Source organism: Protopterus annectens, chromosome 3.part0 (assembly GCF_019279795.1).
Source record: "Protopterus annectens isolate FY-2018-M chromosome 3.part0, PAN1.0, whole genome shotgun sequence".
Taxonomy (NCBI): domain Eukaryota; kingdom Metazoa; phylum Chordata; order Ceratodontiformes; family Protopteridae; genus Protopterus; species Protopterus annectens.
The window spans coordinates 408,910,130-408,935,129 of record NC_056731.1 but is presented as its reverse complement, the minus strand read 5'-3'; the positions used below and the strand labels follow the sequence as shown (position 1 = coordinate 408,935,129).

The window sequence follows — 25,000 nt, the reverse complement described above, 5'->3', positions numbered from 1 at the left end:
GAATAGATTTTTCTAGTACTTTAGAGAGAGGGGAGAGGATAGTGACAGGTCTAAAGTTGTATATATCAAAGGAGTTACCTCCTTTGTGTATAGGTAGAGTGTAGCATTGTTTCCAGATGGAAGGGACTTTAGATTCAGAGATACAGCGATTAATTAGGATAGATACAGGGAGAGCAAGAGAGTCAGCTGCTAGTAGAAGAAAAGTGGAAGGAATATTGCCAGCTGATGCTGAGCATGGTTTTAATTTAGAGAGTAGAGTTTTGATGTAGCTAGTAGGTACAGGTTTGAGGGAGAAGGTATTTGAGGAGATAGTATTAGGAGTAGGTTCAGAAAAGTTGGAGATGTTAGTAGTAGAGGAGTTTGGGTTAGGGTTCAGTAGCTAAGATATTTAATCGATAAAATAGGTATTGAAGATAGTGGCAGTTTCTTCAGATGTCTTGTCTGGGCATGGGTTGAGGGAGCTAAGATTACTGGGATGTAATATTTGTTTAATAGAGTTCCAGAATTTTTTAGAATTAGATTTTAGGGCTGTGGGAGATTTGTTATAGAAGTCCTTTTTGTCTTTGTTTATGTGTTTTCTTGTCAGATTTCTGAGTTCTTTACATTTTTGTAAGTCTGCAGAGATCTTAGTTTGTGACCATTTTTTTCTATAATTTGTCTTTAGTTATCATAAGGGTATGAGTGGCTTTTGAAAGCCACAGAGATATGGTGGACTTAATTTGGACCTTGCAAGGAGGAGCAAGTGAGTCTAAGATGCTAAGGAAGGTGGAGTTGCAAGCTAGGACTGCTTCTTCTAGTGGGAATTGGGTAAGGAATTTCCAGTTTACTTTAGAGAGAAGGGCATTAAAGGTTTCTGGATGGAAGTTAGAGAGTTTGCGAAAAGTGATAAATCTAGGTGGTTTTGAAAAGTGGGGAGTAAACCTAAGCACTTTTATAGGGGAGTGATCGCTCAGGGTGTTTGGTAGGGTTTCAGGGTTATGATATTTGGAAGGATTCGATACAAGTACCCAGTCAATAAGAGTACAAGATGTGTGAGAGCTGTTTGTATGAGTAGGTTGGGAGATTATCTGTGTAAAGCCATGTAAATTCATATGAGTATTAGAGTCTGGATTACTGAGAGTTAACCAGTTAATGCTGACATCCCCAAGGAGGATAGTTTCATTAGGGATGTGTTGAGAAAAGTATGAAAGAATATTTTCGAGCAGAGGAATGTTGTCTCCTGGAGGAATATAGATGGCCGTTATTGTGATAGTGGTGTGGTCATTGATTTTAAGGTTAGCTGTAAGCAGTTCAGCAGGAGAAAAGGATGGGATAGGTTTCATGATACTTGTAATGGTGAGGTGGATGGAGTAGAGGATGGCTACGCCACCACCTTTTTTGATATATATATATATATATATATATATATATAAATATATATTTATATATATATATATATATATATATATATATATATATATATATATATATATATATATATATATATATATAAACACTTTTGATATACTGGTTAATCCCATGAATATTTCTAAGTGATGGTTTTATATTGTACTTACCAGTGTAGTGCTATATTATCATAACTTGTTCTATACAGCTCTGTATAAACACTGTATTACTGTGGTTCTCTATCAATATACCTCCTGCTAACCTACTTTCAGCTTACATTCATAAACTTTTTTGCCATCTCTCTGTTCTTATACTTTCCCCATATTCTCTTGCTCTGACTCACTGTGGTCCTTCCTCCATCTCTTTTTATAATAAGTTTTAACTTTATTGTCTCAACATAACATGACAGTTTAGCAGAGTTTTTTTTCCTCTTTTCTTTCCTTTCAGAGCCTCTGGTCACTACATCCAACCCACTACTGCAGAAACTCTGCCACAAGGACCAACTCCCAAACATTTTCACTATAAATTGTGCCTTTTTACAACAGCCTCTGGTCACTACATCTGACCTGGACACTGCAGAAGCTCTCCCACAAGGACCAACTCTCCAACATTTCCATTGAAAATGTTGTCTTTGTACGAAGTAAGCACATTTAACTTGATGAGCCTTGCTGTCCATTAACTTAACCTAATCAAATACATGCCTGCCTGTGCTGGAAATTAGTTTTTAACACCCCCCCTCTGAAAGAGTTGTCCTTGCACTCTAAGGACCACTTACTAAATTGGCCACTGTCCCTTCTCTTGACCTGTAGATTACATTGCATATGCCAGTTACTTAGTCTTCCTGGCTGAGAGGTTTCTGTACTCAGGAAATGAAAGATAAATATTCTTTCTGGTACCTCTCTGCTAATTGCTTTCTTTTGGCTATAACCTGATTATTCTCTATTATACTGTGACCTTAGGGTGAATGTCGATTGTACATAAACTCTAACTCCCCTACATCTAGAGTGAATTTATTTGGTTTCGCAGAACTAATTAATAACCCCACACATTATAGTAAGATATCAAATTCTCTATTAGACTGGATCCTAGTATCAGACCCTAGCTAATACACAACCTCAAGTACAATGTCTGACTGTCCTCTGTGATCATCCCCCACTCTATACAACCAGAGATTCTACAATTGCAATTAGATATGTTACCAATACATGTAACTCCATACGAATTGCAGGAGTAATTTCTGGGCACATTGTGGGTGCTGCGAAGAGCATTTCTGGATGACATCAAAGATTGAAACAATACTAATTTCATGAACTTTAATCGTACTTTGACTTAGGAATGGGGTCCATTCTCGTCATGGTAGTACAAGCCCAAAAGACTTGGAGAAATTAAAAAAAGAGAGACTGAGATAGAGGGAATGTAGAAATGAAGATTAGTAAAGTAGAAGTTAAAAAAAAATAGAAGCTGAAATTATGGAATGCCTACGAAATGAAGGATTTGGTTTAGAATGTCTAACAGAGGTTACATCACAGCATTATGGAATGAGTCCCCAAAGTAAGGAGAAACAGGAAGATCAGGAGACATCTGAAGAAGAAATATAGACATGGGAAAGAAGAAGAGATTTAATATGGTGTATGAGTGGATTCCCTACACAGAGCTGTGTACTGCATGCATCTGCTGCATATAATAGCAATGGATATTATCTGCATCATCTACAACTGATGTGTGAATTCAGAAGTGATCTATCATAACGAATGGTACAGCATTAAGTGAGACTCATGGCAATATATCAGCACTGCAAAGTCCAGATTCAAAAAGCAAGGAAACTGTCACTGTGACATTGTTCACATACCAAACAACACATGGAACACACTTAGTATAAGCACATGTTAAAACCGAGACATGTGCCATTTGTCCACTGTCACCCTTGCCATGGAAAATGAGAAGTTATGTACTTACCATAACGTTCCATGATAGTTGTCTTCTTCTCACCTTCTTTCTTGCTGGATGAGTTCGGAGCCGAACCTCGGCTCCGACTCGGCCTATTACTAAAGCTCGAGAGCTATTTTTACCGGCCCGAGGCTATCCTATGTCCCATAATGCTAGGCGTCATATACCCAGATCTCGTTTGATAGCTAACACTATGGACATACATGTCCCACCACAACACAGAATATATATATATATATATATATATATATATATATATATATATATATATATATAAATAGAAGCTCTTATAAATATATACATATCTCTTATAAGAGTTACCAAGAGAGGCAAGAGAGCTAGCTGAAGAGATAACTCTAGTGACGAAAAATCTCACAAGATACTCTCAGTCTTTCCAGGCTAGGGGGATGGAGGGTGGGACGCAAGAAAGAAGGCGAGAAGAAGACAACTAACATGGAACGTTATGGCAAGTACATAACTTCTCAATGTTAAGTTGTCAATCTCGCCTTCATTCTTGCTGGATGGGACAGCATCCCTAGCACCTGGGTCCTGGGTGGCTCAATGGAACAGACTCTTGAGTACAGTGGAACCAAAATCAGCCCGGCTTCTGGAGGCCATGTCCAGCTTGTAATGAGAAATGAAGGTATGAGGAGAGGCCCATGTGGCCGCTGCACAAATGGAATCCATTGGCAATCTTGCCTGAAAGGCTACTGAAGAAGCTAATGCTCTGGCTGAATGAGCTCTGGGCTTAGAAGGGAGCTCTTTATGCCTCAATTGGTAAATCAACATGATAACAGAGGTCAACCACCTGGACAAGGTTACTTTGGAAACAGGCAGGCCTTGCTTCCTTTCCCACGTAAGAGAGGAAGAGCTGGTCTGATTTCCTCATCTGCTTAGTTCTATCCAGGTAGAAGCGTAATTGACGGTGAACATCCAAACAATGTAACTTTCATTCAGCCCTATTGGTATAATTTGGGAAGAAGACAGGCAGATCGATGGTCTGATTCAGATTTTTTTCAGAGAGTACTTTGGGTAAGAAGGATGGATTAGTCCTAAGTGACACTCTATCTTTGTGAAAAACCAGGTAAGAAGGGTGAACACAAAGAGGTTGAAGTTCCAATACCCTACTTGCTGAAGTGATAGCTACTAAGAAGAGAGTTTTCCACGAGAGCAGCTTTAACGAACAGGAAGCCGCCGGCTCAAAAGGAGGGAGAATTAAAGATGACAGCACCAAATTTTGGTCCCACGGAGGGGGAGGATGTTTTACTGGAGGCCTAAGTAAGAAGGTTCCTTTTAGAAAGGCTTTGCAGAGCTTGTGGGACATAATGCTAGTCTCTGACAAGCCAGCGTGGAAATTTGCAATAGCTGCCAGCTGAACTCTGATGGTGGCTGAAGAAGAACCCATTTGAAAAAGTTCTGCCAAAAACTCTAAAACTGTTTGGACAGGAGCCGTAAAAGGGTCCACTTGTTTTTCCCCTGCCCAAACAGAGAAATGCTTCCATTTGTTAGCATAAGTCTTTCTGGTAGTAGACTTGTGAAAAGCGAGAATGATTTTGCGAACTGAATGAGAGATTAAGGGAAGCCTGGCTAGGGTTGAAAGTGGAGCAACCAAGCTGTGAGGTTGAGAGATTGAAGGGATTGATGCAGCCCATCCGATTGATGGGTCAGAAGATCTGGCACTGGGTCCAGATGCCAGGGCTGTTCCAGTAGATGATGTTGCAGGAACGGAAACTAAATTTGTCGAGGCCAGTAAAGGGCAATAAGGATCATTCTGGATCCCAAAGCAGTTGCTTTCTGGATTAACTGAGTAATTAAGGGAAAAGGGGGAAAAGTGTACAGAAGACCCCGGGGCCAATCGTGGACTACAGCGTCTCTGGGGGGAAGACCTGGGAGAGGGAATAGGGTGAAGAAGTCTTGGCACTTGCTGTTTTGAGGGGTTGCGAAAAGGTCGCAACAAGGCTGACCCACCTTCTGAAAATTCTTTCCACTACTAGCTGGTTGAGAGACCACTCGTGGGGCATGAGAATGGCTCTGCTCAGCCTGTCCGCTATGACGTTGGACTTCCCGGGGATATGCATTGCTACCAGAAACCGTTGAGAAGAGATCGCCCACTGCCAAAGTCTGAGTGCTTCTCGACATAGGGGGTAGGATCTGGTTCCGCCCTGCTTGTTGATGTACCACACTACAAACATATTGTCTGTCTGAATTGCAATAGTCCCGGTGGGTAGAGAGTCTTGAAGGGCCCGCAACGCTAAAAGTACCTCTCTCATTTCCAAGACATTTATGTGCAGGTGGCATTCGAAGGGTTGCCATGTGCCCTGGACTGTTCTGCCCTGAAAGTGCCCCCCCCCACCCAATCAGGGAGGCATCCGTTGTCACAGTAGCAACAGGAGGAGGAAGGATGAAAGGTCTGCCCTGAAGTACCTGAGGGGAGACCATCCACCAAGAAAGGTGCCTTTTGCATGACTGAGTGACTAGAATGCTGTGTGACATTGGAAGCTGTTGAAAGGACCACTGGGAAAATAGCATCCACTGCAGGAGGATCCGCATGTGAAAGCGAGCTAGGGGGAGTAATGTGATTGCTGCTGCCATGAGGCCTAGGATTTTTAGTACAAATCTGGCCTGGACTCTGCTCTCCTGTAGTAAGATCTGAACATGATCGCGAATGTCTGAAACTCTTTGTACAGGCAGTTTTGCTGACAGCTCCACAGTGTTTAAAATGGCACCTATGAAGGTAATAGAATGACAAGGCGACAAGGCAGACTTTTCGAAGTTTATAGAGATACCTAGCTCGTTGCAAGTTTGGACAGCATAATCTCTGGACTGGAGTAGTTGATGCCTGGTGGTGGCAGTAAGGAGCCAGTCATCCAAATATGGAAACACCTGGAATCTTTGTCGTCTCAGGTGAGCCGCAGCCACTGCCATGCATTTGGTAAACACCCTGGGGGCTGTGGTGAGGCCAAAGGGCAGGGCTCTGAATTGGTAGTGACTGGCTCCCAGCTGGAAGCGGAGAAACTTTCTGGAGTGCCTGTTCATTTTGATATGGTAGTACGCATCCTGAAGGTCTATAGAGCACATCCATTTGTCCTAACCCAGAAAGGGTAGAATGGACTGTAGCGTGACCATCCGGAACTTCGTTCTTTGAACAGACTTGTTCAGCCTGCTGAGATCCAAAATAGGTCTCCAGTCCCCTGTCTTTTTTGGTACCAAAAAGAACTTGGAGTACATTCCGGATCCTTGCTGGTCTGCTGGGACTGGCTGGATAGCTCTTTTTCTTAGCAGATTTGAAATTTCTAGTGCTGCTTGATCCCTCAGACCATGTGGAACGTCTGGAAGGGGCCCTTTTGGCTGTTGTGGGGTGTGAATAAAGGGAATTCAGTAACCTTTGGATATGATCGACCATACCCATTTGTCTTGCGTGACGGAATGCCAGGCTTCTAGGTACAGTGATAGTCTTCCCCCAACTGCCTCCGAAGGTGGACAGTCGGGTAACTCCTCAGGGGTGTTGGAAGGGTTTGTCAGAGAAAGATTCTCTGCTACCCTGATTCTGCGGACCCCCCCCCTGCCCCTTGGGTGGCGTCTATTATTGTTCCCTCCTCTGCCTCTGGAGAGAAGCTCACCACGTGCATCAGGCAGTACTCCCTGAGGTTTGCAGAACCACATTTTGCCACTCTTCTGACCCTTATGGTATGGTCTAGAAGGAGTGGAAAAACAGACTCCCACGGCAGAGAGAGTCTTGCCTTCCTGCTCGCACCTGGTCAATGTATCCTTCACTTGAGGTCCAAACAAGGCAGAACCATCAAAGGGAGTGTTAGTGAAGGACACCTTGAAGGGGTCAGCAAAGTTACAAAGCCGCATCCAGGCATGTCTCCTTAGAGCAACGCCCGTGCCTGCAGCCCTACTCACCCCATCGGCTGCATAGGAAATGAGCTGCATGGAGGAGTTGACAATCGAGTTCAGGGTCGCCAGCTGGGAGTTGATCTTTTCCTGAGACCCCGCAGCTGATGGGTCCTGTAAGGTATCACCCAGTTCTTTGAGAAGGTCTCTTTGAAGACGGATGAAATGGCACAAATAATTCAGCGACCGCATGGCAAAGGTTGCTGAAGAAAACATCTGCTTACCATGCCTGTCCATAGTCCTAGATTTCTTATTAGGAGGATGGACAGGTACTGAAGGGTCAGCCAACTCCTTCTTAGTGGCCGCCGCCACCACCATGGCATCAACAGGGACGCCCTTAGTTAGAAACTGCCTGTCAGAAGGGGCTGTAATAAATTTTGTAGGCCTCTGGGGAGTTGGTTCCATAGTATCCGGAGCCGTCCACACCTTTCGAGCCACCACATCCATGAGTGGGTCGAAAGGCGGAGACACCCAGGAGGTGGAAGGGCGAGAACCAAACGCATCTAGGTACACCGACTCGTCCTCGGAAGGGTTGAGGGCAGACCAGTTCCCCCTCTGCTTGAAAATCTCCAGGATGTCAGAAAAGGAGACATCCTCAGAGGGGGACCTTGGGGACCCTTCCGACTCATCCAGGTCGGTGTCTGATGTGACTGACTCAGGGGAGTCCACATGCTTCCTCTTGCATGTTCTCTTTCGAGGGGGCTTCCCTGCAGGATCCGGAGAGGCCTCGGAAGAGGAGGATACGCCCAATGGGGCTACCTGGAGCGTTGGTTCTCCATGCTTGGAGTCGGGAGGGAAGCAGGCACCATAGAGGGAGGGGCCAACAGAGTCGACCGTGGCACACTCCTCATGACCTCAAAGGCACCCCTATCAGGCAGGGAAGAGGGAACCAACTCCGAAGAGATAAGGGCTCCCCCCGGCACCGAGAGGGATGGCTCCGAAGCCGATGTCAGGGCCGAACTCACCTGCACCGAGGCTCCAAGAGGGAGAACGGGGTTGGACAAGGGTTCGATGCCACTCGCCCCCTCGGAGCTGACGAGGGAGTCTCGGCGCCTGGATCCCTCCAAGGATGGAACCAAGAAAGGGATCGGAGCCGACAAAGGAGCCGACAAGAGTGGTATCGGGTCCGATGCCCCAACGGTGCTAACCCCGACGACCTCCGGCTCCGAGCTCAAAGGAAGAGTCGGAGGAGGAATTGGAGCAGGCATTGGGGTAGCCACTGTCTTATGAGAAGGGCTATGCAACATCTGGGCCAGCACCTGAGACTTTAAGAGCCTACTGACTACCCTCTCGAGGTCGTGATCCGACAGCATGGAAGACCGAGAGGAGTGAGACCTATGGCTCCACTCCAATAGTAAAGGAGACTTCAGAGCCGAACGCACCGACTCCAAGGAAGTAGCTCGGGAACATTTTTGGCTTGGAGATGGCTCCGACACTAAAGTCGGAGCCGACTGAGGCCTCGATGCATCGGTTCCGGCCGGAACCGACGAGATAAAAGGAGGTCTGCTCGGCGCCGGCTCCGGACATGGAGCCGACGGTTTGGCGGGCTTAGAAGGTCTACCGGACAGAGGCTTCATCAGAGAACCTTCAGGCTTTAGCAAGCCCCTAAGAATGAGCTTGTTTCTGCGTTCCTGCAGGACTCTTGGACTGAAGGCATGGCAGACAGAACAAGAGTCCTGCAGGTGCAGAGGGCCCAAACAATATACACAAGAAGTGTGACCGTCTGTCAGAGACATCTTCTGACAGCATGAGTCACACTTCTTAAATCCTGAGACCTTGGTATCCTTGGACATGATACCACAGGACCAGGACAGAAAGTCTATTCAAGCACACAAAGCACAAACACACTCAAAAACTCTTGAAAGGACCCACACAACAACTACTTTAAAAACTTCACTACAGGGAAGGGAACACTATTCACACACACACTCAAAGGGAACCCCCAACTACCAGCTAAAGAAAAGGACCGAAGGCCTATCTACCTTAAGGTAGAAGAAACTACTAGGAAAAGGAGGGGAAAACTAGCCGGTTCACTACTAACACTACTAGGACAAAAACTACTAAGAGAAAATTTACAAAAACTAACTGCAAATATAAAAAAATTTTTAATACGACCTGGAGCCGGTGAAAAACGCAACCTCATAGCTGAAGCGGCAAACGAGATCTAGGTATATGACGCCTAGCATTATGGGACATAGGATAGCCTCGAGCCAGTAAAAATAGCTCTCGAGCTTTAGTAATAGGCCAAGTCCGAACCCATCCAGCAAGAATGAAGGCGAGATTGACAACTTAACATTGTTATATTACAGTGAAATTCTGACATACATGCACATGCGTTCATGCAAACTATCAGGTGCTAATACTGATGTGATGTACTGGTACATCCATGGCACTGTGCTGTCATACTATAGTCGTACCTAAGATACAACTGAATTTCATAGGTTTTATAGGTGCATAGAAGAGTACTAGGCTAAAGTCCCAAGATCCCATAAAAGCTTAGCCATATTTAACACGACTTACACAATTGTCAATAGCTATAAGAACAATGTTCACACAGAGATGTGCCTATGCTATGTTATCTAATACCAACTGCCTCTATTCAAGAGGGACATGGGTGCAACACCAGGAGTACAATTATCATTAACCATCTGCTGATCTATGTTGCACTTGAAGGGGGTCAGGTAAGTCCTTTGCTTACTTGAATGGCATGCATGTTTCAGAGAAGGGATAGTGTCTGAGAGATGTATCTATCTCCACAACCTGATTTATTATGTCAGAGGCTAGGTTACCATCCTTGAAATGAGCAACCCTTGTGCAGTTTGCATTAATGTGTAACATTGCCATCAAGGATAGATGGGAGGGTGCCCTGTAGGCCAGACACAGATCAACCCTTAGTAGTCAGTTGTAGATATACAGTGACAGGGTTTTAAATCTTTCTGCATATGACTTCTTGTTTCTACCATGTATCTTCACTGTGCAAAAACTCTGGTGCTGTGCCAACTGTTGCAGATGGGTGTTGAGTTACACGCAAAAGTGTGCACTGTACTCAATTATTGGTGTGATGAAGGCTGGGTACAATGCCATTATAATGTCCTTTGCTGTGGACTGCCTGCCCATACTTATGAGTTGTGACACACACAAGGGATTTGTCACCACTGTGGACAGATGGTGGTCAGCATTCCAATTACTACGTAACTGAGTACCCAGATCACATACCACTGGTTGTGCTGTGTACATTGTAATTAACTTTGGTATTTCCTTTTCAAAAGGGAATAATTATGCTTTTGTGCTCATTTAGTGTGTTTCCATGCCTCTAGCACAAATTATTTTTGTGCATTAATAGTTTCAGCAGTACTGCGGTTGTGGTGCTGTGGTAGCATTGTCGCCTCACAGTAAGACGTTGTCCCATTCAATTCTCAGTTAGAGCGTCTTCTGTGTGGCGACATGCGTGAATGGGCGTTCCTTCGTTGAAGGTTGTGCATCAGGCCCGGCAAGTCGGCACGTAAAAATCTACTGCCAATCATTAGTGGACCGGAGATCCGCTGTGGCGACCCCTAACCGGGAAAAGCCGAAAGACACAACACAACAATAGTTTCTGCAGTATATCAGCAATGTTCATGGAGTCAATAATTGTCCATATTTTGCAGTCATCCACAATGTTGATAAGGCAAAGGGTGCCTAAGTATGTCTTGACTTCTGGGAAGTAAACAGTGAACAGGAAACAGGAAAGGGCATAGTAAAGAACCCTATGGTACGTCCCTGGTCACTGGCTTCATGATAGTGGTAAATTCACACACTTAGACAGTACTTGTCCTGTCAGTGATCCATTTGGCTACCCACCTGCTGATATATGTGTTTATGGCCCATTGAGACAGTTTCTCTGTAATACCAGAGTGTGGATTTGTTTCAAATACCTTGACCAGGTCTAGTAAGATCGGATGCACAGTCTTTACCTAATCCATGCTCTTGGTGACCTTTGTGAAGAAGTCAAACAGATTTAACATTCATGATGCATCCTTAACAAATCAAAAATGGGTTGTGCACACAGTCAGATTACCTGTATTCATGATGATTCTTTTGATTGCCTTACAGAGGAGGTGAGTCAGGCTTATGGCTCTATAATTCCTTGGGTCAGGTGATGGACACCCTTGTTCAGATGGATGACTATTGCTGTACACTCCTTTGCCAGAACATAGCCTATGTGGAGGCTGTGGTTAAGTAGGATTCCAACTGTGTCTGCTACGTCAGGTTGCAAGTTACTGAAAAGGCAACTTGGGATGTTGCCAGGGCCCATTAATGCTGTGTTTTTTGCCTGAGAGAGTGCACAGAAGAACTGCTCTCTTGAGAATATAAGGTGAAGAACTGCTCTCTTGAGAATATAAGGTTGGTAACATATTTGCATGTGTACTTTGGGTGATGTCCAGTGTGGACATGGGGCGTGAAGTTTGATACAAATCTATCAGCTAGAAGATTGTCTATTTCTTACTGTTGAGTATGTGTGGTGACATCTATAAACAGCTCTGTGCTTAGTTATGGTTGTGTACTCCCATATTATTTTTTACTTATTTAAAAAATTATTTGAGACAACACCTCCAAATACAACCTTGGGTATGCATCGCATGCCACACAGTGGAAGTCTTAACACAGTCATACAACTCTAAATTACATCAGTTGCACATCATATGCATATATGTTTTTCACTATAAAGCTGTGTGTGAGTGCCTTGATACCATATATAGACACATTACAAATGAAGCGAATGTGGTTCATGCAGAACTGTTATCGACACAAAGGTTGTCAGTCACAAAATGCTACTGGGGACCATCTCAATAATCCTTGTGAAAAGCAACACAATTGTGCATATAATGAACTCACAAAGGTTGCAAACTGAATCTGAACTACTTATACATTTGCTTACATAACAGCATTACAACATGTGGATGAAACAAGACATTTGTATCCATGTAATCAGTATGATGTTATACTGATGTATCTCACAGAGCATTTAATGATGGTAGGTATACACATGCACACCTATACCAAACTGCACGTTTCACTGTGATGGTTGAATGAGAACTGGGTAGAATGTTGGTATACTCCAGTACAAAACACATGCCTTAGTAAGGAAACAACATGCACAGCATCATCCCATCTCAACAGTTCTCAAGAGGCATATTACTACACCTATTATGTAAGGAACATTTAATCAAATGGCAGCAGTGGTCATCAATACATTACCTGAAATTTCAGATTGGAATACACTGTTGTAGGGCTACTGTACATCCACATCTCAACATAGCACATGTGAATGAAAGCAACACTGACATGTGCAATCTTGATAGGGTCAGAAAATAATACTAGGCTAACAGCCAACATCACATAAAATTCTAGCGATTATAATGTCATTTAAACAACAACTGCTATATCTATATGATGGAAGATGGTAAGGTTATGTACGTACTTGTGTATGTGTTTGACTGTATTACTTACTGATTCTGTCCATATGTGACTTGTGCACCACCCCTTGACAGAATTACCAATCACACATCCAGTGGTCTGGAGCTGGCTTGCAGAGGGGCATGGAAGGACCTTGCTTCACGATATGTGTATGCATCTTTGAGAAGATGACTTCCTCTATTCTTCTGCAAAAAGGATGTTATGTGGACAGAATGAAAAAAGGGATGTAGGATTCTTGGGGCTATGTGAAAAGTTCACTGGAGTGGGACTGTAATGACTGTAATACACCACGAAGCACACATACATCAGCTGACTGAGGTCAGATTTGAATATTAAACCTGTGTAGGTATATAAGCTAGATTTCATACAATGTAGGACTAGCACCATCACGTATGTCTGATTTTAAGAGTGTCACAGTGCACTTTATAGAAGCTGATAGCATCACTGTATGCTGAGAAGTAGCTGAACACAGTACTTAACGCATGCACCACAGCACAAGTCTTGACTTTTACAGTATCATGCAACACTTTATAGCAGATGACATCATCAGTGTTTGGTTAGAAGAGAATAGTACTAGGAATGTCTCACATGGTGTTCTAAAATGATCTACACAATGTGAACTAACTGAATACACACACACACACACACACAAACACACACACACACAGACACACACACACACACACACACACACACACACACGAACATACATATCAGCTGACAGCAGTGAGACTAGAACCCCTACCAAGCTATCTACAGGACACAGTACTTAACATAAGTGCATGGCACAAGTTTGACTTTTACACAGGACATTTTACAGCTGATGACATCATCAGTGCATGTTTGGGAGAAAAGATTTTGGGAGGTCTGTATGAAATGGCTGTGTAGAGAGGTACAACTGTAAAAATGTTGTTCTCCATGAGACATGATTGATGACACTAGGATATAGACGCATGCTCTTCTGACTACACACACACACTTACACACACAATTGGCTGTTGTATTACTTGAACCTCTACCTCACCATTTTGTTACCATCTGCAGAACACATTAGTTAATATTTCAACAATCACCAAACTCTGATTTTTCCTATTCATAGTGGTCTTTATAGATGATGAAATTATCATTATATGATGTATGTAACATATCCTGTTATGAGAGTGGTGTGCAAAGTGGGGACTTTAGATTTCTTGTTTTGCTTCCAATGTTCAGATATACTTTAAAAGACAGCTTCTTAAACTACATGCAATAAGCTGTCAGGAATGCATGTTGCAGAATTGCGACATACATGGACCTGTTTCGCAACATGTTATGTACATTACACACTTTCAGGCACACAAACGCACACACACACACACACACACACACACACACACACACACCACATCCACACTTTGTGATCAGCATGGATACAAGTGTTGATGTGCATCTGTTCATATTGTGATGAATTGATGTCTACAGTAAGACTTGTATAATTTAATGACTTCTTTGTAGGGTCTTACACATTGATAAAAGTAATTTTGTAAATTGTGGGATTCATATCTATGCAAAATAAACAATACATATTCTTCCACATAAGTGTGTTTTCCTTACTGCCACAAAAGAAGTGTTTATCAGACAGACTCATTACTTATACAGACACATTAAAGAGTAGGTGGTGCTACAATTCAGTTTAACAAGTATGTGTGAGACCTGACAAGGTTCTGCTTCATGCATTCCCATGTGTGATGCAGGAGTAATGTGTGACAATATACTGGAAATGCATATAATTGCATTACATGCAGGAAAGATTTTCAAGTTCTGGGTCAGACCACACAATATATTTTGCTTTTTAGCTATACTTGTGTTATGTGAGTTGTGTGGATGACTATCAGTAAAGTATGAAGTCCATCCCAGGGCAGAAAAGAAACATTTAATTACAGAAACATAATTGTCAGGATATAGCCACACATACAGTTCATATGACATCAACTGCTATACCTAGTTATTGTTATGTATAATTTATCATTATATTATTTGTAGTGTGCTGTATTGGAACCCTGACTGCCTGTATTGTGGCCATGAACTTACACCCATCACCACAGGGAAATCTAGGCAGCAGGTTTATTTTTTACTCTCATTACTGTCCAGAGTGCTGACCGCCATGCAACGCCACTTACCATGTTTGCGCGCAGGAAGGTAGAACAAGTAACAATGTATCTTGTTTTTCCAAGTTATATTGCATCTTTTTTATTTGCAGAAGTTGTGTATGAGTGCTGACTGCCAAGTAACACTGCTTAACGTGCCTGCACAAAGGATGGTAAAGGAAGTAACAAAGTATCTTTTTTGTCTGCAGCCATAAGACACATTTCAGTACAGATGAGCAATGTGCAAATGAGACATGCAATAGCGAAAAAATATTTTCTTTTGCAAAAAAAATTCTTAATATCATTTATGCTTAAAAATAATGTGGGATTGGAGCCATGGTCTAACTATCTTATGTTCTGTGTGCCTCAACATCATTACAAGGTGTGCTACACAGATAGCTGAGTTACAGCTGTAATTTATGCTTTCAATTTCATCCAAGTTGAGATTAAATTTTAAATCCTGATGCCTTTCAATGTGTGTGAACTAAGCTGCTTGCCTCACAAATATTAATATTAAAAAAAATATTTTAATGCATGTTATATAATTTTACACAGCTCTGGATTTGAACTATCATACTAATGAAACTACAAAACACAGAGGGAGAGTGTTACCTGTCCTTTCCACAGACACAGCTTTGCAGAAGGAAAGGAAATCGTGTGAATACAAGCAATTTCTATTTCCTCTACAGTATTAACAGGAGGACATAGTTCGTTGTACATGTGTTGCTTACACATTCAGTGCAATGAGTGACCTCACAGCCATTTATCTTTGCAGAAATGCAGCTCTGTCTTATCGCTGTATTGTGTTCATTCTTCCCTTATTTCTGCTGTAATGTCAGACATGCATTCTATAATGCATTTTGTATCATTCTCTCCTATAACTGTTGTTAAAAAGCACATGACAGTGAAAAACATTTACCAGCAAAGGCAGGAGAGTTTGTCTACTATTGAACATAAATGCTGTTTAGGTCCATTTAGAGACATGTTAAAGTTACTTCTACACTTTGTTAGTGTATCCTGAGTGACACACCCAGTGCAGGGAAGGTACTTTGAATTTCTGTCATGTTTTCGTTCTCTGTCCCAGTAAACATTCACAGTTGCAACTAACAGTGTTGTAGATTGACACTATATTTACATCTATTACACAAAGTCAGAAGTTTGGTATTCGGCAATTCTAATGAGCTCACACCTCATTTGCATCTTCACCATGCTCAGAGGCCTGAATCTGCACTATAGAAAGGTAATCATTTAGTCAGGGAACTTGAAGGTTTGGAGACTTTTGTATTTGAACAAAACAGAAAATAGCTATTCCTTCTGATTTGTATGAAGAGAAGGCTTCTCATTTTGTTAAAGTATGCTTGTATTTTTCTAGTACATTCTAGATTTTGTAACATGTTACAAAGCAATTTATATACCCAGTAGAAAATGGAACTTTTATCTGTATGCACTTCTTACAGTTCACTGCTGGCATAGGCATTTTGGTAGGCATTTCAATTTCTCATATAGACAGTATTAACTTTTATCCCACGTGCTATTGTTAAAATTGTTATTTTACAATCTTCTATTTTACTAAAGAGAAATGTAATGTACATGTCACCAACACAGGTGTTGTGTTTCTGAGATGGTTCAAAGACTCCTCATGGCAATACTAAATTGAGTTTTCTGTTGTAAATGTGCACAATTGTTTTGAAAGCATATATACCAAGTTGATTATGTGGTATTCATTCCTTGGTTTGCACAAGCCTTCATTTGTTGTTGTTTTCTTGCCACAACAAAAGTGTGTTTCAAGTGCTTTTCTCTTGAAAATTTGTAGGCATCCTGATATTTCAGTGGGAAATACAAACTAAAGTGATATTCCTTGGTTTGGACAAACACTGGTTTATGTGTGAGGATGAGATTGAGCAACTAAATAACCTTCAGTTTTAATAATTAAAATATGTGTTCCCAGTGCTTAAAATTGACAAATGTGTATGCAAGCAAGATTTTAGTTAGGTGATATTTATGCGTTGTATCCTTCTCTGTTTTATGTCACATAAGATTATGGCACCCAAGCATACAAATAAACATACACCCCCTTTCAGGGACTCGGAAAATTATGTGACATTCCAGGCATTTAGGCGCCATGGAGCCTTTCTGGTTGAGAGAGGACGTGTGGATATGCCTGTCAGAATGCAGATTTGGAACCAGTTAGTGAATGATGTCAATGCAGTAGAGGGTTCCAACAGGAATTATGATCAGGTGCATCATTGAGCCACTGATGTGATTTCATCAGCATGGAGGAGAGCAGTTGTAGTTGCCCATGAAGAGCTGGTGACAGAGGGGCCAGCTAATGAGCACCCACTGACATCAGATGAAGAGTTCCTGTCCACTGTCAGAGATCGAGACAACTCATTAGAAACTGCACGTCAACATGTGACTGAAGTTGGTGCTTATGTGTCTGTGAGGACAACTGTGTCCCAGGAGCAGCTTACAGGTAAGCTTACATGCGGCAAGTTCTAAACTTGTTTGTATAGTAAAATATATAATTTGACTAATACTTCCTAGGAGATTTTTTTTTTTTTACTGTGCCTAATGATAATTTAATGGACATATACGAAAAAGTTGTTCATTACACATGGGCTGTGGTTGGATGTGTCAGCCAAGTTTCAGTTACAACTATTTTTACCCGGACACACAGGCAACTGTGTATCAACTTCTCCCCTGTGTTATTCTCATTAAGATGTTTAATTTGAGTCCTTGCTTCATTTCTTTCAGGACCATCCTCCCTACAAATTGTGGAGTCATCTGCACATGTTAAGCAAAAAATGTTTTTTTTTTTGATTACTGAATATCATTCGTTACATATATGTATTTATCTGTATGTATAAGGTAGGTGTAATGAGTGCCAGTACTGTTGTACCATCTGTGATAGTGGGACCAGTCCATCCATCCATCCTCAACCTCTTTTTCCATTTTGCACATGGAGTTGGGGTGTCACGTCAGCAGTGACAATCATCTTGAGCCAAGGTTTACAACTGTTGGGTGGCTTGCCCTCCTGCAGTAGTTCATTCGGACTACGCACTTGCACACACACTCCTACCTACAGCCAATTTAGAGTGTTCAGTCCACCTACTGCATGTCTTTGGAGTGTGGGAGGAAACCGAAGCTCCTGGAGGAAACACACATGATCGCAGGGAGGACATAAAGACTCCGCACAGAAGGCACCCCAGCCAAGAATCAAACCAGAGAACCTCTTGCTGTGAGGTAACAATGCTAACCGCTGCACCACAGCGGCCACCCCCAGTGGGACCAGTGTTAGTTTGTTATCATATAAATTGTTTTAAATAATTTAGTGTAGAATTAATTTCATTGTTGTGTTTGTTGCTAATTATCACAGGTAATCCTAACAGTGGAAGTGTAGGACTCCTACCACCTGATGTGAGAGAATCGGCAGACTGTGATGAAGATCATGGCCAAACAGAGGCACAGTTGGGGGTGCAGAGGTTGAATCTGACACTGAGGTTGACATTCAGCCATCTCTTGGACTTCTATCAGACACAGTCAGTATGGCTACACATACCTATTCCACTGAGCCCTCAGATTCATAGGTGTTCATAGGTGTGTACTGGGCCAGTGGCCCTGGAGCCTTTACAAGGCTAGCCCATAGAAGTGCTCTGGCATCATGCCTCGGTTAGTTCCCGGTGCCTCTATCAAGTAGAGCCACTGGAGTGATCTCCCCAAGGTGAACTTTCTATTTCCCATCCACTCATCAAGGTTTCTCTTGAAAAGGGCCAGTGAGGTGCTCTGCTTGACAAGTATGGGAAGTCTATTCCAGAGCATGGGCAGTCTCTGGGTTATCAGCCTGTCCTTCCAGCATGTTCTGTTGATTGTGGTAATGAGGCTGAAGTCCCTGGAGTATGTGGTGCAGAGGGATTGGGATTTTTTTAGGTGTAAAATTTCTAACAGGGCTGGGTTAGACATGGCTTTGTAAGTCAAGCAGAGATCTCCTCTTAATAGACAATATGAGACAGAAAAGCTTGGGTTTTTTGAGTCTGTCCATATAGGGCATGTGTTTAAGGCCTACGGTCCTCTTCGTGAGGTACTTCTGTGGGCTTTCCAGCTGTTGCAGGTGTTTAGTGAGGTACATGCCAAATGGGGCATTATACTCGATGATTGGTCAAGTGAGGGAAGAGTAGAGAGAGATGATGACCTCTTTCTTCCTGGATACAAAACCCTTGGTAATGAGATGTGCCACATACAAGGACTTTCTGACCACAGTGGCAATGCAGTGGTCAAAGGAGAGGTTGCTGTCAACCTGTGTCCCCAGATCTCTTATAATGCCTTCAGTGTTCAGTGGGCTACCATCAATGTGGTAATTAGTGGGAACTGAGTTTTTCCCAAAGGGAATGACGATGCATTTTTTGGTAATAAGCTTAAGGCCATGGTTTCGACACCAGCTGTTGGTCTCAGTGAGGCCTTTTTGTAGGGTGTCTACATCACTTGGGGAGTTAATAATGGCTCCCAGCTTGCAATCATCTGCGAACTTGGTCAGCCAGATTCCCTCCATGTTTGCCTGGACTTCTGAGAAGTAGATGCCAAACAGGAGAGGACCCAGGACAGATCCCTGTGGGACTCCACTCGTGACTGATCGGCAGTCTGACTTGGAGTCCGCTACTTTCACACTGTGGGTTCTATCTGTGAGCCAATTTGCAACTCACCTAGTGATATAGGGGTTGATGCCTAGTTCGGTGAGTCTATCAATAATTCCTGAGTTGGGAATGGTATCAAAGGCCTTGGCCAGATCGAGGTAGGCTGTATGAACTGCCTTGCTCTCATCCACAGCTCTAGTGACTGACTCAAAGAAGTCAATCAGGTTGAGCAGGCATGATCTACCCTCCACAAAACTAAATTGCGTGGGATCCAGAGTTTGGAGACTCCCTATATCCTTGTTAATTAGGTCTATGATGATGCGCTCCATAGCCTTACATATCAGACTGGTCAGGCTAATGAGTCGATAATTCCCAAGGTCTGTAGTTGCTCCCCCCTTTATGGAGAGGGATGACTGTAGCAGTGTGCCATTCTGTAGGGACAAAGCCTGAGGTGAGGCTGTGAGTGAACAGGGCACACAGGTGTGGTGCCATTTCACTTTGTAGTTCATGTAGAACACAGCCAGTGATATTGTCAGGTCCCATGGAAGCTGTATTCTTGGCCTTGGACATTGCAGCTTTAATTTGTGCTGCAGTAATGCTGGGTGCCTGACATTCTTCTGCTATAGTGACTGGTCCTTTAGGGGTGAGAGAGGAGTAAAGTTGGCACTGAATCTGTCAGCCAGTATGTTGGAAATATCTGCTGGCTCAGTATAGGAGGTACCATTGTGCAGTAACTCAGAGCAAATCTGGGTATTGCCATGGAGATTCTTGATATAACTGTAGACGGCTCTGTGGTTGTTTTTAGTGTCTGCTGCAATTCTGCTTTCACAGCTAACTTTAGAGGTTTTGATGAGGGATCTCAACTTTTTGTTGAGGCTAATAAGGGAGTTTTCCAATCTTGGGACTTCACCTTTTTCTGCAACAGTTTCTTCCTTCTTTTGTAGAATTTGTTAATAGCAGAGGACCACCAGATTGGCTTCCTTTTTTTGGAGGACAGCATCTTGATTCTGTTGGGTATGGCTAGCTCCATGCATTTATGCACATGCACGTTCAGTGCACTGGTGTATGATTTGGTGGTTATGCACTTATTTTCCATTTGCATTGGTGCTGTGAAGTTAGCCACCTCTGTTTTTAGGAGCCCAAAGTCAGCTTTGGAGAAGTTTTTCATGGTGGTTACCTTTGCTGGTGGTGTGGGTGAGATGTGGACTTCCATAGTTAGTTTGTGGTCAGATCTAACCAGGGAGGAATTGACTATTGGTGTTGAGCAATAGTTGCCCATGTTAGTAATAACCAGGTCAAAGATGTTGCTTCCTCTAGTAGGGGTAAGAATGAGCTGGTCCAGCACATTAGAATTAATGAATTCCAGGAAGTGTTGGGCAAGTGTACTGGTGCATGAGTAGTTTTCCCAGTTGATGGAGGGGAAGTTGAAGTCACCCAGTATGAGAGTGTTGGGTTGGACTCTAACAGTTTCCAGGGTGCTTAGGATGTTGCCCCCCCCACCATATGCTGGACAGATGGAGGGTGAGATACTTGCTCAGGGTAGTGTGGTCACTGCAGCTTCAGTGCCAATTGACTATGGCTGTAACCAACGTGTGGGCAAGGTGCCATGCAGGAGAGTTTTTAGGGGTACTGGGAGGAGGCCTCCTTTCCACCTTCCATGTTTAGGGCTGTCGTGGAGGCACGGGCACATTCCACTAGGGCCTCTGAGGACATGCTTAGGGTTGTAGATGTGGCACAAGCTAACATGTGTGACTACCTCTACCATGTGGCTGATTCAATGGATCAGATGAATGGCACGATGGAATTGGCAGTGTCTATGACTGAACATCTGGTGGGAGGGGCAGCATCCACATGGATGTAGGTCTCCACCATCATCACGTGCTGTTAGCCAACATGGCAGTGACCGATCATGCTCCCATAGTAGCAACAGTTCCACTGCTCTGTCAGTGATTGAAGTGTCCACACCCAGGCATGGCAGGCCATGGGGTTGTGGTCCTGGGCATACTCGTGAGAAGAGCTTGTCCAGCAGACATCATTTATGTTTGGGTAGCATCAGCACATCTGACTATTGGCATGGACATGCCAGTGCAACTCCTGGCAGACCCAGTTCTTGCAGTTGGTGGCAAAGACAATGAGCTATTAAGTCTACCATGCACAGTTCACTCCTGTCCAACATGCCAGGATGCAGAGCTAGCACAGAGCTTGGTTGTGTTCTTGCAGACATTCACATGCATGTTTCACCTTGAGTGCCCATACAGACAGACACACACACACACACACACACACACACACACACACACACACACACACACAAAATATGTACATGGGTCATTTGTGTGGCTTGCAGCTCATTCTGTCTCATTGGCCATTTGATAATTAACAAAATTTCTGCCTGCCTGCCTGTCTTTCTTACTCACATGCACTCACTACCTTTTGAGTCAGTCTTGGCCTACTGCCACCCCACATATAACACCCTGTGCAAATGATAACTGTGCCATATCCTTGTTTTCTATCTTTTGGATTCAGGAATACATAAGTCTTTTGAGTGATGCACAGGGTGCACAGCTGAGTGCTTAGTATGTATGTGTTTGTGATGCTATTTTGAAAAATGTACGACTTTCCTACAGGTTTTTGTAGTGAGTGTTTCTTTGCTGCATGAGACCTATTAGTTGATAAAGAGCAGACATCTACTGACATATATCAGGCCTGTCACATATTGACATCATTGTTGTAAAACTCACACCTTCTACTTGGGTACATTAGCAAGCAACAGTATGCAAGGATCTGCCACTCATTTGTGCTCTTACCCATTTAGTTTCCTGTTCCAGGTTCAACACTTACCTTGATACTCTGGAAGTTACAAGTGTTTTAATTCAGGGCTGACTCTGTGTGATGCTAGCAGTACACATCTACTACATGGCTAAGTAAAGATTGTGAGTGTCAGTTTTACTGTATGTAGCTGCATACGATGAAAGCTGTACAGCTTAGGTGGTCAGCATGTGTGCTATACAATGCCTCTTGGCCATGGCAAGGGCATATTGTGCACGCTTACATCTACCTACACCTTCAGCAGGCGGTGGTTCCCCTTCTGAGTTTTCACCTACATGTGGCTGTGGTGGCATTGCCATTGGTGGTGGGAAGTGTGCCTCTTTCCCCTGGTGTCCCTGTTGAAGCTGTTTTCTCAGGATAATATTGTGAAGGACAGCACTGGAACTGTGACTTTAGCAGCGCAAACACACGCCGTATATATTTCTTGTTTGAGTGTGTGCCTCTATAGCATTCTTCAGTGGGTGGGTGAGTGTGCATTTCTCATGGGCGTCATCAGCCATGGTTTGAGTGCATACCCTGCATTAAACAATAAATGATGTTGTGGGATATCCCCCAAGAAAACCTCTGGTAGAGCTACGATTTGTGCCAGATATGGGAGTCAAGATAACTGCAGAAGTTGCCAGCACACACATTCAGGATGATTCCCTTAGTGTTACACACAACCTTGCTGTTAATGCCCTTTCTGTTTATGTACATCATTCCCTGTTCTCTGGGTGGTGCTTTGATCTCAATATGCATGCAGTCTATGGCAGCCAGGACTTCAGGGAAATGTGACATGGGTTAGAAATCCTGCATAGTTGTTGCTTTGTCCTCGGGGGTACAGGTAAAATGTATGTAGTCACTGGCATGCTGCAACACAGCATTCAGGAATTGAAGTAGGATCCCATTTGCTGATGCCTGTGACACCCCCAGCATATCCTCTGTTGGTCTCTGGGAGGTTTCTGTAGCTAATATTGTTAAGTGCTACATATACCTTAGGCTCCACAGGTATTGGTTCCCCTCACTTTGCTCTTGCTCTCAGTTGAAAACGACAGAGGTTGCAGAGTTCCTGTACTGTGTGTCTATCCACCCTGTAGTGCTCTACTATTTCCACCACATGCAGACCATGAAAAGTTAAAAAGGGTCTAAACACCCTTCTCCTTCTTCTTCTTGGCCGAGGTCTATTAGCAGCAGCAGCATAGACTTGGGTTTGTTACACATACACTTGCAGAAGAGCAGCAGCAGCCCCTAACATTCCTTCTGTGTAGTGTAGTTTCTGTGGCTGCATTCCAATAGGTTTTGGAATTCAAGGCCAAAACCTGCACTGAGTGTACTCGGTTGCTTTATAGCTTGTTGAATAGTTCCTCCATCTTGGACTGGCTGATTAGCATACAATTCAGCTGCTTATGTTGTAATTAGCATACCATGATGTTTACTGCTTCACACTGTGTAGAGATGCTTACCGAATACAAATATGTGCGCTACCTTGTCCAAGTCTCATGCTGTGACATGCACACAGTTTTAGTGAGCCGTGTAAGGTTTACTGAATTCAGAAACAAATGAAACAGCCTCCATGGTGTCCCTCAAAGTCTCATAAAACCAGTACGTCAATAAACAGGGTCCAAAAACAAATAATGAGGAAGATCTAAGATTCTCTAGAATTCAGCTAGGTGTGGTATTCTTGGAATGAAATTAATATGCCATATTTGGAGGGATTAGCAAACACAGAAGCATTACGCAATAAAGGAGGGGAATTTAACTCCAGCAAAAAAGTAAGGCGCTAACAGAAAGTAGTGAGTGGGACAGTGAAAATTATGGATTCCAGAATTGGACGGATAGAGAGGGATCCAAGACTTACTTCAAACATATTTAGAGATTTTTACAAAGGCTTGTATGAAGAAGAGATGAAACAAAGGGAATGGATAAATCATAAGTTCATAGGAAGGTACTAAGCTATTGGTCCTAGGGCCTATATAAGCCTAGCCAAGAGGTACCCTGGCTTTCACCACCCAAGAAAATAATTTTCCTGTGCCACTGTCGAGCAGAGCCACAGAAGTGATCCCCAGGGTGAATTTCCTATCTCCCATCCATTCATCAAGATTTTTCTTGAAGAGTGCTAATGAGGAACTTTGTTTGACATAGATAGGTAGTTTGTTCCAGATTATGGTAAGTCTCTGGGACAGGAATCTATCCCTCCAGCATGTTCTGTTTATTTATTATATTCATCAAACAGGCATTTTTATGCTGGTTAGGATTTCCCTAGGCTCTCAGAGCAGGAAGCAGAAAACTTAATAGTGCCAATAATATTAATTGAAATTAAGGAGGCAATTAAAAAGACAAGCTTTAGAAATGTACCCAGAGGGAAGAGAGACTCCTGAATAAAGTATGGAAGGTAGGTATCACAGTTTTTTGAAAGTATGGCAGACTTTAATAAAACACAAAATAGGAGCCCTTTACCAAGAACTTGGAAAAGGGCAGTAATAACAGTAAAATAAAGGAAGAAAAAGGTCCGGTTGTCCCTGGGTCATACAGACCAATTTTGACATTAAATCACAAGAGTAGTAGACTTTATTATTAAATAACATAACAGAACTCTATGTCTTACTGAGCAAAAATCAGTACGGAATATCTTTACTAATCTAAGTAGAACCAGTATCCCATTCACTACTGTAATAGTAAGATTCAACAATTGTAGACCATGAGATATATCCTGTAGAAGTTCACAAACCTTACTGAATGGGACAGTTACTG

At 43.0% G+C, this 25,000-nt stretch overlaps 1 protein-coding gene across 1 annotated transcript in view; it reads right to left on the bottom strand.

Moving 5' to 3' along the window:
* FARS2 (phenylalanyl-tRNA synthetase 2, mitochondrial) overlaps positions 1–25,000 on the bottom strand; it is a 2,286,208-nt gene that overhangs the window by 1,416,905 nt on the left and 844,303 nt on the right. The window lies entirely within an intron of this gene.